This window comes from Balaenoptera acutorostrata, chromosome 4 (genome assembly GCF_949987535.1).
Source record: "Balaenoptera acutorostrata chromosome 4, mBalAcu1.1, whole genome shotgun sequence".
Taxonomy (NCBI): Eukaryota; Metazoa; Chordata; class Mammalia; order Artiodactyla; family Balaenopteridae; genus Balaenoptera; species Balaenoptera acutorostrata.
The window spans coordinates 67,081,557-67,094,366 of record NC_080067.1 but is presented as its reverse complement, the minus strand read 5'-3'; the positions used below and the strand labels follow the sequence as shown (position 1 = coordinate 67,094,366).

At 44.8% G+C, this 12,810-nt stretch overlaps 1 long non-coding RNA gene across 1 annotated transcript; it reads left to right on the top strand.

Moving 5' to 3' along the window:
• Positions 1-8,828: 8,828 nt before the first annotated feature.
• Positions 8,829-11,879, top strand: LOC103015278 (uncharacterized). Its single transcript, XR_452263.2, has 3 exons — positions 8,829-8,958; positions 11,065-11,202; positions 11,583-11,879. It is a non-coding gene; the product is annotated as an uncharacterized LOC103015278 (long non-coding RNA).
• The last annotated feature ends 931 nt before the right edge of the window (positions 11,880-12,810 follow it).

The following is a 12,810-nucleotide window of genomic DNA, read 5'->3' as shown; positions in this document are numbered from 1 at the left end:
CCTTTTCTCCCTCCCCACTCTGCTTCACCCCTGGAGGAATAAGGAGCAGCCTAGTGAGGGGGAAGGGGACTGCACATTTTAGGGGAGAGAAATAAAGATCCATCTATACTCTCTTCTCCCACTAGAGACGGCCAGGTTGGAGCCCGCCTAAGCTGGGGGAGAAACTTCAACTCATGAGTTTGGAAGGTTTGGTTATTACTTTGGACCATTCATATTACTTACTGAAATTAGACTCTGTGTGCGTGTCTGACCACAGGTGACTGGATGGTTTTTTATTACTTAAGAATGTCTAAAAAAGTCACAAAATTGTCCTTGATTTTGTGCAAGGAGCAGTAGTTCCACCAAGGGGATGGTTTGAACAGGTAGTGGAGAAAAAGAATAAAATGGTTTTCTGATTATTCCAAGTGCATTCCTCTTGCTCAATGTATTGTGAAGACTGGCTTTTTCCTCTTCTATCCAAACTCTAAATGAGATTGTGTCCAAGACCAGTCCTGGGTCTTCTTCCTTTCATTGACTACATTTTCTTGATATGCTCTCCCTTTCCATTTTATGATTTTGACCCGCCTTATGCTGATGACTTCTAAATGTGTACCTTTAGCCCAAACATTTTCTCTGAGCCCCAGAATTAAGAATCTAATTGGTACTGGCCATTCTACTCGTTGCCAGTCTAATAGGCATCTTAATATGCCCCAAATTTTCCCATCTCCACCATTTATTTTTCTTCAGTTTATTCCTATAATAATAAAAAGCATCCCCTTCCAACCAGTTGCTTAAACCTAAAATCTAAGAGTCACTTTGGACTTTTCCCCTTTTCTCATCCCTTACTTCCAGTCTGTAACCAAGTCATGTCAGTTCTACCTGAAGAATATATCCCAAATCCATCCTCTCCTTTCCATCTCTACTGTCATCCCCTACTCCAAGGCACCATCAACTTTTCCTGGGCTACTGACAAGCTCTCTTATCTGGTCTCCCTTTTTCCACCCCTCCCATGTTTAATCTGTTTTCTACATCACCAGAGTGAATTTTAAACATTTAAATCTAATCATGTCAATGCTCTGCTTAAATCATCTATTATTTTCCTATTTCATATAAAATAAAATCCAAACTCCTCACCATCAAATACAAAAGCCTTTATGATCTAGTCCCTGTCTTCCTCTTAAGTTCATATGCTCCATTCTCTTTCACTTACTATGCTGCAACCACTCTGCCTTGAATGGCCTAGTCTCTTGCTTACCTCAGGGACTTTGCACTTTCTGTTCCCTCTGCCTGGAATTCTCTTTTACTGACTCTGTTAAGGCTGCATCCTTCTCAGCCTTCAGGTCTCTGCTCTAATATCACCTCCTTGAGGAGGCTTTTCCTGAGTATGTTTTCTAAAGTAGCTCTTCCTGAGACCTCTGTTACTCTTTATCTAATTGCCTTATTTTTTTTTTAATCCATGGCACTTATCACAAATTTAAAGAACCTTATTTCTTCTTTGTTTAGTTATTTTGTTTTCTGTTTCTTTTACCAAAATGTAAATTTCATGAAGAGAGAGGCATTCCCAAATTGTTCACACCAGTATTCTTGCCACCTAGAATAGTATCTGGCAGATAGTAGGTGCTCAATAAATACACAGTGAATAAATGAATGAAAGGGGGAACATCCAAGAGTGAGTAGTCATCCTCTGGAGGAACCACATGGACCTGAGTTAGAAGAGCCCAGAGAGAAATGACAGGGCCCTAAACTTGTTCAGAGGGGAGAATGCCACTTCAATGTGGTGTTTCCTCCAACTGAGCGGGACACTGCCTCACCCCACATTTTACCTAGGAAGAGGGGGACAGGATCCTCAGGGTCTGGGGAAGATAGATGTTAATAGTGATTAGTTTTGTCTTCTCTGCAGTCAGAATATGACAGAGAAGGAAACTTACTTAAGGCCTGGGCAGGCTCTCTCCAAGAAAATCTTGTTAGAATGGCAAAAAGGGCAACACTTTAAGCATTCCTCCCTATAATGGCCAGACTGAAGGACAAATCCCTCAGTTCTTCAGGGCCCAGATGAAGACCTCCCTCCTTGGGGGCAGGGCACTTGCTTACACTGGAGCCCTCAAGACCTCCTAAGGCTGAAAATATCTCGTGTACACCCAACTGGTAGAAAATCCAAGGTGACTTGGATGGGGTGTGGTGAATCACAGAAGTGATGAGAAATTCTGGGATACTACCCTATGTTTAAAACTTCCATTCTTTCCTCCACAACAAATTCAAATTGCAAATAGCAGTATATGAAAATGACTATTTGATCAGCATGGTATGGTGGAAAACTCATGGGCTTTGGGGTCAGAGACATCTAGGGTCAAATTCTATCTATGTCACTTATTGGCTTAATGATCTTGGGCAAGTCACTTAATCTCTCTGAATCTTGATTTCTCTATCTAAGAAATAATTACCTTTGCAAAGTTGTTTGGGTATAAGCGTCCGATACATGGGAAGGGCCCGACAAATGATGGTATGGTCATTATGGTGGGAGATTTTCAGTTTCTATCTCATTGTGCTAAAACGCTTCATAGACATAATAAAATGCAAAGCCTGGCTTACCTTTATCTTCCCATCTGATGAAATAAAATTATTTCTAAGGCAGGACAAGAAAAATTTTATAGGTAAAATTCTCTCTCTGCCTTTTTGAGCCACTACCCCCTCCCGTTTAGTGTGCATTGTGCATCTGTGTTATATAATACGTTAACTAGATCCCCTTAGAAGACACAGGAATGCCTAGTTGCCAAAAAAAAGAAAAAGAAAAAAAAAAGAAAAGAAAAGCCATTTCCTCCTTGCCCAAGAAAGGTAACTCCTTAGGAGATAACCTTCCTTTTTCAATCCTGTAAGGGGTCACAATAACTCACTACTCACCTGGTTGGACTATGTAAACTGTCAGTATGTTACTTTGATGTATACCCTTTGTCTCAAAAAATTGTATAACTGTGTTTTGACCTCTAACAGGCGGAACAGTCCTCAGAGCTTTCTGAAAGACTGTCTCCTGGGTTATAATCTTCAGGTTGGCTGGACTAAAACTTCCATTTCTTTCTTTCTTTTTTTTTTTAAATCACACTGGGTATTTATTTATTTATTTATTTATTGGCTGTGTTGGGTCTTCGTTGCTGCGCGCGGGCTTTCTCTAGTTGTAGCGAGCGGGGGCTACTCTTCATTGCGGTGTGTGGGCTTCTCATTGCGGTGGCTTCTCTTGTTGTGGAGCATGGGCTCTAGGCGTGTGGGATTCAGTAGTTGTGGCGCAGGGGCTTAGGTGCTCCTTGGCATGAGGGATCTTCCCAGACCAGGGTTTGAACCTGTGTCCCTTGCATTGGCAGACAGCTTCTTAACCACTGTGCCACCAGGGAAGTCCTGGTATTTTATTTATTTATTTATTTATTTATTTATTTAGGCCATGGGGCTTGTGGAATCTTAGTTCCCCGACCAGGGACTGAACTTAGGCCCTTGGCAGTGAAAGCGCAGAGTCCCAACCACTGGACAGCCAGGGAATTCCCCTCCATTTCTTTCTTAGTTTGACTATTGATTAATTTTGTTGTTGACACATCTCTGTAAACCTTGGAGGATCTGAGCCTTTTAGAGAAGCTGAATGCTTTAAAGAAGTTGATTTCCAGTGAATTTGGGTCACGGTTGACATCCAACATATCATTAGTGTATTTTAAGACTTGGTGGCACCTGTGATCCACGCTGGAAAGAAAAGGAACCTAATTCCAAGGGCTGGGAGGTTACCAACACGTAGCAGGTTATAAGATGGCAGGCTGAATGATGACTTAAGAGATTAAGTTTAAACAGGGGAATGGCAGTCTAGGCCAGTTCAATTTCTTCGTAGACAAATGGAAAACTATTTTCCACAGGCCATGAGACTATGTTAATTACCCTGTCATGTCTTTCGGTTTCTTCAAAGCCTCTGTTTTCTAGCCCTTTAAGAATGTATCTTAAATATCCCCTCAAGTGCTGGGTAATTGTTTGCTATGAGAGATGAAATGATTGCACATAAATGTGGGTGGTAGGCAGTCGTGTTTTCTACCCATGGATAAAGAAGTTAAAAGAGCCAGTCTGAGAAAAATAATAAAACAGATGTTAAGAGAAAAGGGCGTCTACTGGTTCATTCCCTGCCCTAGGAAAGCCTAAGAACATTCCTGGTCATGGGTTCAAAGTGATCTCCCTGTATCTGTAACAATTTCTTTTTTTATGCGTATGTCAATTTGAGTTGGGTTTTGTTACTTGAAACAAAAAAGCCCTATTTTTTTTTCACTTAAAAAAACACTGTTGGGCTTCCCTGGTGGCGCAGTGGTTAAGAATCCACCTGCCAATGCAGGGAACGTGGGTTCGAGCCCTGGTCCGGGAAGATCCCACATGCTGTGGAGCAACTAAGCCCGCGAGCCACAACTACTGAGCCCGCCAGCCACAACTTCTGAAGCCTGCGCGCCTAGAGCCCGTGCTCCGCAACAAGAGAAGCCACCGCAATGAGAAGTCAGCGCACCACAACGAAGAGTAGCCCCCTCTCGCCGCAACTAGAGAAAGTCCGTGCGCAGCAGTGAAGACCCAACACAGCCAAAAATAAATAAATAAATAAAATAATTTTTTTAAAAAACAAATAAAACAGTGATTTCTTTGTTTATTTGTCCCAAGTGGGTACCAGTTCTTAATAAACATAGTTATTACAAATGTTTATAAAGACTTCTCTAAATGCATTACAGAACAGCTATCATGCTCATTCCTTGCAATAGCACTCTTCTCAAAGTATCCTGCATGTACAGTTCTTTTAAACATCTTTACTATGTGTGTTTTTAAGCACTTCTTTAAATGCATTACAGAAGAGCTATCACATCCACTCCCTGAAATAACACTCTTCTCAAAGTAGCTTGCACAGAACACGCAAGAGTCCTATTTAATACAGCATACGACACAATGTTCGGTACATAGCAGCAGCTCTCCGACAAATGATCACATTATCAGTACTATGGCTGTGGTACCGGTCCATGAAAATCATACCCCTAACCTCACTGGAAACCCAACAGTCAGTGTGGTCCTCAGAGATAGTTTGGGGAGGGTGATAAATCCTGGCCTTAAACTCAATCCTTGCTACTGGTTCTATCTACGAAATACACCTGCTCATACTTCTTGCTTTCTTATTCATTTGTTCATTCATCCATCCATCCATTCATTCATTCAATATGCCACCAACTAGGAAAAAGAGTTTCCTGTTAGTAAAATCGTCTGATAACAGGAAACAGGGATTCTTCAACCTCCCTGAAGGAGTGAGAGTGAGAGAATGGATCTGGTGGTGGCAGTCTATGAAGGAAGTCTCTCGTTAGATCCCTGCAGTGAGTTTTCTCACCTTTGACAGTGCTTAGATGGGCCATTCCTGTAAGTCCGCAGCTCTCGGGCATTTTACAGGCCTGAGCTGATCCATGTCCTGCCTGACCCTGCCTGACCTCACACCAGCCTTTTGGCCCCCTCTGCGTTTTGTCTGACTTTAATTACCCTGTAACAGCTGATGCCTTCTTCCCTGTCGCTGCCCCAAACCGGGCCTGGCTTCCAGCTGGCTTCACAACGGCAGGCATCCAAAGGGCTGGAAGAAAATTCCTGCATGTCTTTGTTGGGGGCGTTTTCCCTGACAGCATGACCTCTTTGAGCTGCAGAGTCTCTTTTTCGTAATCCTTGCCATCAGCAGTGGCGTCTTCTGCTCTTTGAGCTCACCATTGCCAGAGAGAGTTGAAAAAGCAGTACATGTCACATAAGGAATGTGTCCTTGGATGTGGATCACTTTCCTCAGGCAGGGGACCAAAACACTACTCATTCTGCCTCTCCTGAGAGTCACAGCCATGGAAGCACAAACTGCATGGAGAAATTAAGCAGCTGCATTCATTTGCCAGAAAATGCTCCAGAAAAGGCATCTGGGCAAGGAGTGGCCCTGGGACAGTGCCACCGCAGCTGTCAGTGCTCAGCCTACGGGGCTGAGGCCTCTTCTCAGAGCTGCGTTAGCAGCCCTGGGGGGAGGTACTACTGGGGGTTTTTAGGGGGTAGGACAAGGGAACCAGGGAGGAGCAAGCGCTCCTGGGCCTGGGACTGTGGATTCATGGTGGCCGATGCCATTCTCAGGACAGGAGAATGTTCTACTTACAAGAGCGGGGCCAGGGCATGAGGATCCCCGGCAGGTCAGGTAGGGAGGGCTCTTTGCTTGAAGCAGTCTGAAGCCACATGGCCAGGGTGGAGAATCGAAAATCATCCCCCAAACAAGCAGCAGCATCAGAATGGAATAAAGCATGAGGAACGGGTCAAGGAGACTGGTTCAAAACAAAGGATGTGAACAGCAAGTTTATGCGGAAGTCTCCCTTCCCTGTGGGGCTTGTGTGATTCTGGGGGTGGGTGTGAGGCCTTAAAGTAGCTGTACAGGGTACACAGATGGAAGGCTGAGCCTGGAAGCTGCCCCCTTTCTGCTTTTGATGTGTGAGCAGGGATGGCAGAGAAGGATCAGAGGAAACAACAAAATGACTGTCACCCAAAGAAGCCACAAGAGTAAACAAGGCTGGCCCTTTGCCACGTGTAGCCCATCAAACGTCCAAGAGCCACTGTGTGGCAGCACTCCTGAGACAGGCTGCGTCCCATGGAGCTCGTCAACCAAAGGGGACCAGATCTCGGGCCCTGGCCGGACCGAGATTTTAAACTAAACTCTTTCTGTCTTTAACCCTAGGTAGCTACCACTCTAAACCAGTAGGTCTAAACCACCTGCTGATTTGTAATTTCGGTACTTTATTCTAAGCTTGGAAAAGTTGAATGCACTTACCATAGACCAGACACCTGGTCTGGGAGAGAAAAGCGGTTTCCACTGTTTAATCAAGCTGAAGAAGGAGGTTCAAGCGCCTGATTTCCATTGTGCCATTCATCGGAAAAACAAAAGCAAAGAGAAGATGGCTCTTTGAAACCACAGCTGTCTTCAGGGACGGTGAATTTTGTTAAAGAAAAAACCCTGTAAAATCAAGGCCTCTGTTGAAACATTAATATGGCCTATTTGTTCAGCTGAGCCCCTTGAAGGGCTTGCTTTAAGAAGTTGAGCCTGGGGTGGCTTGGGAAGGGGTTACTGAATGGCTCCTCTCAAATTGAGAGGAGAATTTGGACCAGGGGGTGGTGGTGACTGGCAAGAGGGGAGAGGAGAAGGAGGGAGAGGCACAAGCAAGGCCAGGAGGTGTGTGCTAGGAGTGGGTCGGGAGATCTGCCCAGTGCCGGGTGTCTGAGGGGCCTTTGAGAAGAGGCCGTCTACGTGAGCATCAGCTGGTGTAAGGCAGCCCTGTAACGTCTCCCCACGGCAGCCTCATTTTCACAGTTGCTTCTTGGAGTCACAAGTGAAGGGGCTGGTCCTGGGTGAATTGCACTAGGGCCAGGATAAAGGAGCAACCCCAGGGGGCAGAATGGAGAGCCCGAATTCCAGGGAGGCTGGGAATCAGAGCTGCCCTTCCCCATTTGTAGAACTCTCAGGAGAGTCCTGGACTTTCCACAGGACCTGGAATTGGGATTTGAACCTGTCTTATCTAGATCTTAAAGGGGGCAGGGCTACCCCAGCTGACATTAGGGCCACATTTCAAGTGAGGTTTATTGAATGGTGTGATGGAGAAGATGATTAAAATTATGCATTTTCCTCAGGCCTGTGCTTGAACTATAAGCAGTTTATGGGCATTCGGAAGTGGTTGAACCCAAAGGGTAGAGCGAGTGGCTTATTTTTATATAATGAGTGGCTAGGATGAGGGGATTCACTGACTTGCTGCTTGAGAAAAATGACCTGCTGGGAATTCAAGCTCTGAGAGACTCAAAGGCTGCCAGACTGCACTCCCTCAGTGATGTGACTTTGGCGAGTTGTGGGGAACACTGACCTTGATATTTGTCCAGGGAGGTGCTGGGCCTTAGTCCCAAACCGCACACCTGGGAGGCTCTGCTCATTTTCCATTTCTGAATTGCTCACGGCTCAGTGAAGTCACAGGTGTTGAAGAGTTAGTTATTTAGCAGAAATGAGTTGTAGTCTTGGAAAAAGTTTAATGAGTTTGAATTGTGCTTGAAGTTTCTGTGGCTGCTGCTGGGATTTTAGGAAAGGCTTTCCATTTAGTTCAGTAATTTCCCAGAAAAACTGGTTTCCTTAGTTATGAACGTTAATTTAAACACACGTAACGTAAATACACTAATGCGTTTTGTACCCAGTGCACGGAACGGGGAGTTGGTGACAGGGCTTCAGCGTGGGACTGTGCTAAGGGGGCACGCTGGGACTGAAATCCTGGCTGACCTCCCCTCCCCGAGCTGTGCGCCCCTGAGTGGGGCTACATCTGCTAGGGAGGAAGGGAGGCCTTTTTCTCAAGTGCCTGCCCAGAGCGGGGGCCTCTCCCGAATTCACACCAGGGCAGCCTGTAAGCAGGCAATGGAAAGACCTTAGCAAATGATGCTGCGTGACGTGGGCCTCATTGTCTCCCTTTGGCCATTCTGAGATGGCAATCAGGGCGGATATCCCCACGCAGGTGCCCACCCTGAGGGAGGCCGCAGGAAACTTGGATGTGCCTCAGTATGAACCCCTTCGGATTGATCAGTTCCCTGTTGGCTTGGGAAAATTAAAACATTTAGTAGACTTGTTATTTAACTCTGGATGGCAAACCGCTAGATATTCCTGAATTAGCACGGGCTTGCCTTATCAACACATTACATGTTCAAGAGCTTAAGGATAAAAATGTATGATGCCCACGTGGCAGTCTCAGGGTCTTTGGAGTCCTGGAGGTGGGTAGGTGCCAGTGGATACCAGGCCTAAGCTCCATGAGGGCCTGGGCCTGGTTCTTTTATGTTCAGTGCTGCACATCCTGCCTTTAGCACAACGCTTGCCATAGAGTATGCAGTCAGTAAATGCGTGTGAACTGAAGGATGCATGAACGGTGTCCCATGGAGGTGGATCAGAGCAGAGGAGAAAAGGTAAACTTCATGTAGTGGCTGATCAAGTGAAACCACATTTATTTGGAGCACATCTAAAACAATTCTTTCTTTAAAAGGACTTTACAGGGAACTGGGGTTTGCCTTAGTAGTAGAGCTGAGTTAATAAGATTTTATAAAATTACATGTTTTTATGTACTTAACTCTAAGCGAACTGGGGTTTGCCTTAGTAGTAGAGCTGAGTTAATAAGATTTTATAAAATTACATGTTTTTATGTACTTAACTCTAAGCATCAGAGTGTCTTTATTGATGTTACAGTTGCCTGAGAAACATGTGTTGAGGGCATTCACTATTTTATTTATCAGATTTTATTGAGTATCTACACTGCCTGACACTAGGGAGATGCAAATGTCCGAGGCACAGTGTCTGCCCTCACACTGCACACTGGTGTAGTGGAGGAATGGGCACTAGAACACATGTTTCCAATAATGGGTGTCAAGTGCCACCGCACTTGGGTTCTACGTGAGCAAATGGGAGGCACACGTAACCGGGCTTGAATGGAATGAGGGAAGGCTTCCTGGAGGAAGTGGCTTCTTTGCATACCTCTCAACATATACTATTCCTTTGGATTGGGTGGGCTATGGCTTTCCTATTCTCTCAGTCTTCAAAGGTGTAGTTCCACTGGATGTTCTGCCTGGGGCTTGGCCACCGCTCCTTCTGGGGAAAGCAGCTCCCACCTGGGAGAAGCCTACACCTGAAAAAACTTCACCGCTTCCTCCACTGCAGCTGCTACTTGACCCATTGTGGAGGAGACCAGAATTACACTTAGGTATCCTTCCCCCAAAGCAGGCCAAAATGTGTAAAACAGAGGGATTGCTGAATTAAAAGTAATATCCACTTATTTAAATGTTCTAGCCATTACATTTTCTGAATCTAAGCTGGCCATATTCTCAGATTAAGAAATTTGATTTGATGTTGTGAAGCTTAGAATTTTCCTTTCAAGAATAAAAATTCAAATAACTTGTGTTCCATTTCTTAGTGTTTACTTTTGTGAAGAATAATAAGACAGGACAACATTGCAAAAAACTGGGACCCTCTATCCTAGTTGGTGGTAGCAAAATAAAGAGCAAAAAATCGGTATGGGTTTAGAAAGTATCCAACAGTTGAATAACAATGGTCTCATTTTATATAGAGTTCACAATACATATATAATTATGTGTGAGGTACACCCACATCCTGTTCTCACTAAGGATGAATTTTGGAGGGGAACAAATTTAAATGTATCGGTTATTAAAATGAGAGGCTAATAATACTCTAGACAGCAGGTGGTACTCAAGGCACTTATTGGTTGGTTCATAGAGAGCTCAGCTGCTTGGAGAAGTGGGACTGTGGTCACCAATAGAAGTGGGATAGTAAGACGTGATGATTTACAAAGAATCCAGCTACCTAGGGATCATCTCCATCTGGATGACCCTTTCACATTTCAAACTCAACCCCTAAACCTCAACCTAAACCCTTCTTCTTCTGCCTTAAACCTGCTCTGCCTCCTGTGCCCCTATCCTGGTAAAGGATATCACCATCTATCCAGTTGCCCAAAGTAGAAACTTGGGTGTTTTCCTTTATTTCTCTCTTTTCTTCTCCCTCTTGCCCCTCACTCCTTACTTCTAATCACCTCCCAAATGCTGTGGGCTCTACCTTTTAAATATTACTTGAATCCATGTGTTTTTCTCCATCCCAGACACTTCTCTATCTCAGACCTCTGTCAACACTCATCTGGCTTTTGCTGGCAGGTAGCAGCTTTTCTGATTTCCCCACCTCCCCTCTTACCTCACTCCAAACCATCCCCCATGCTGCGTCCAGAGCTGATCTTCTTAAACTGCTTGTCTAATTGTCCCTCACTTGCTGAAAACCCTTCTGTGGTCCTACACCATCATCCAGATAACGTCCAGGGTCCTGTGGCTCACGTAGTCCTTCGGGAACAGGCTCTGGGGATCTTGCCAGCTTTGTCTGTTGCCCACCTCAACTTGCACGCCACAGTCAGCCTCCTTCAGTTCTCTGAATACTCCTTGCTCCCTCTTGCCTCTCGACTTTTTCTCAAGTTCTCGCCTATGTTTGAAATGCTTACCAATCTCCTACTTGTCTTTCAGATTTCAACTTAAACGTGACTTCCTCCATGAAAGCTTTCTCTTCCTCAAGTCCACATCAGGTTTCCCTGATACAGGCTCCCACACTAGATGTCCTCCATCGCAGCCCTTTCCTGTGTTGTCATTGCTTGTCACTTGAAGGTGGGACTCTCTCTGTCTCAGTGTTTAACATGTGGCTGGTGCTCCATCAATGTTTGTCACTAGATCCTGGGAGTCCAAAAGGGATGACTGCCTGCAGAAAGATTGGATAGCAAAATATATTATGATTTTTTAAAAATTTAAAGGAATTTTGTTCCCAACCCCATCTCTGTTCTTTGCAGTTCTATCCTCCAAATGCCACAAAGTTTTGACGACTGTGTGTAATGGGACAGCCTGGGATGGTAGAAAAAGCCCCAGACTCGGCCAACACTTGTTGTACTCTTGTGACTAGCCAGGCTGTGTCTTAAGTACAATACACATGTTAACTCATTTAATCCTCAGAACAGTTCTTCTGGGTAAGTACTGTCATCTTCGTTTGGCAGGTGAGGTGCAGAGAATCGGGCCCCAGCTCAAATCCATGCTCTATCACTTACTTGCTGTGTGACACTGGGCAAATGACCTCCCCTTCTGAACTCTCATCTCCTGAGCTACGAAATGGAGACAACACTTGCTGACGACTTGACTTCCAATGTTTCTGTTTTCTTACACACCATACATATTACACATTGGCCTTCGGCAGTTCAGTTCTGAAGGCCACCCATACACTGCTGTGTATCAGTGGACGGAAGAATGTGAGCTGAGGCACGGTGATGTTCCAGCCCACCGGCCGTCAGTACAGCTTTAACAGCATAGCCAGTATGTCTGTTCCATTAAATATTTTATTGCAATTTTTCCTTTTATATTATAAAATGTGTGGAAAATGAAAATAAAAGTTCTGATGCTAGTGACTAATAATATTGAGCGCTGTATCGGTTATTAAACTATCATCTCTCAGCTTCAAACCCACTCGTCTGTATTCTGCTTTGTGATGCAGGGGCTGGGATTCTGCGAACAACATTTTTCCTTGGCCAGCTGCTTTCTTTTAGGCTCTGTCAATGAGGGACGTCGGAGGGAGATTGCAGGGCTAGATGAGGAAGAAGAGACTTTTTCCTCTTTGCTTTTGGTTTATTTCTGGTTGGCCCCCTGTTCCTGTCATCAGCATCCAGCAACGCTGCTCCTTCACTCTGGCAGAGGTAGTTCATTCCAGAAGCAGTTTGTTATGGGTTGAATTGTGTTCCCCTAAAACTCATATGCTGTAGTCCTAACTCTCAGTACCTCAGAATATGACCCTATTTGGAGATGGGGTCTTTATAGAGGTAATCAGGTTAACATGAGGGTGGGCCCTAATCCAATATGACTGATGTCCTTATAGAAAGAGGAAATTTGGACACCGAGATATGTATAAAGGGAAAACAACGTGAAGAAACACAGGGAGAAGACCATCTACAAGCCAAGGACAGAGACCTTGAACAGATCCTTCCTTCACAGCTTTCAGAAGGAACCCACCCTGCTGACACCTTGATTTTGGACTTCTAGCCTCCAGAATGTGAGACAATAAATTTCTGTTAAGTCACCCAGTTTGTGGTGCTTTGTTCTGGCAGCCCTAGCAAGTAACATACAGTTCAATCCAGTGTGAGGTTTTACCAACTTGCAAAGCCAACCTCATGGCATCCTTGCAGAGATACCATCACTGCTGGCTGGCCCCCTTTCTTCAGAAGTCTGGGTCCCAAT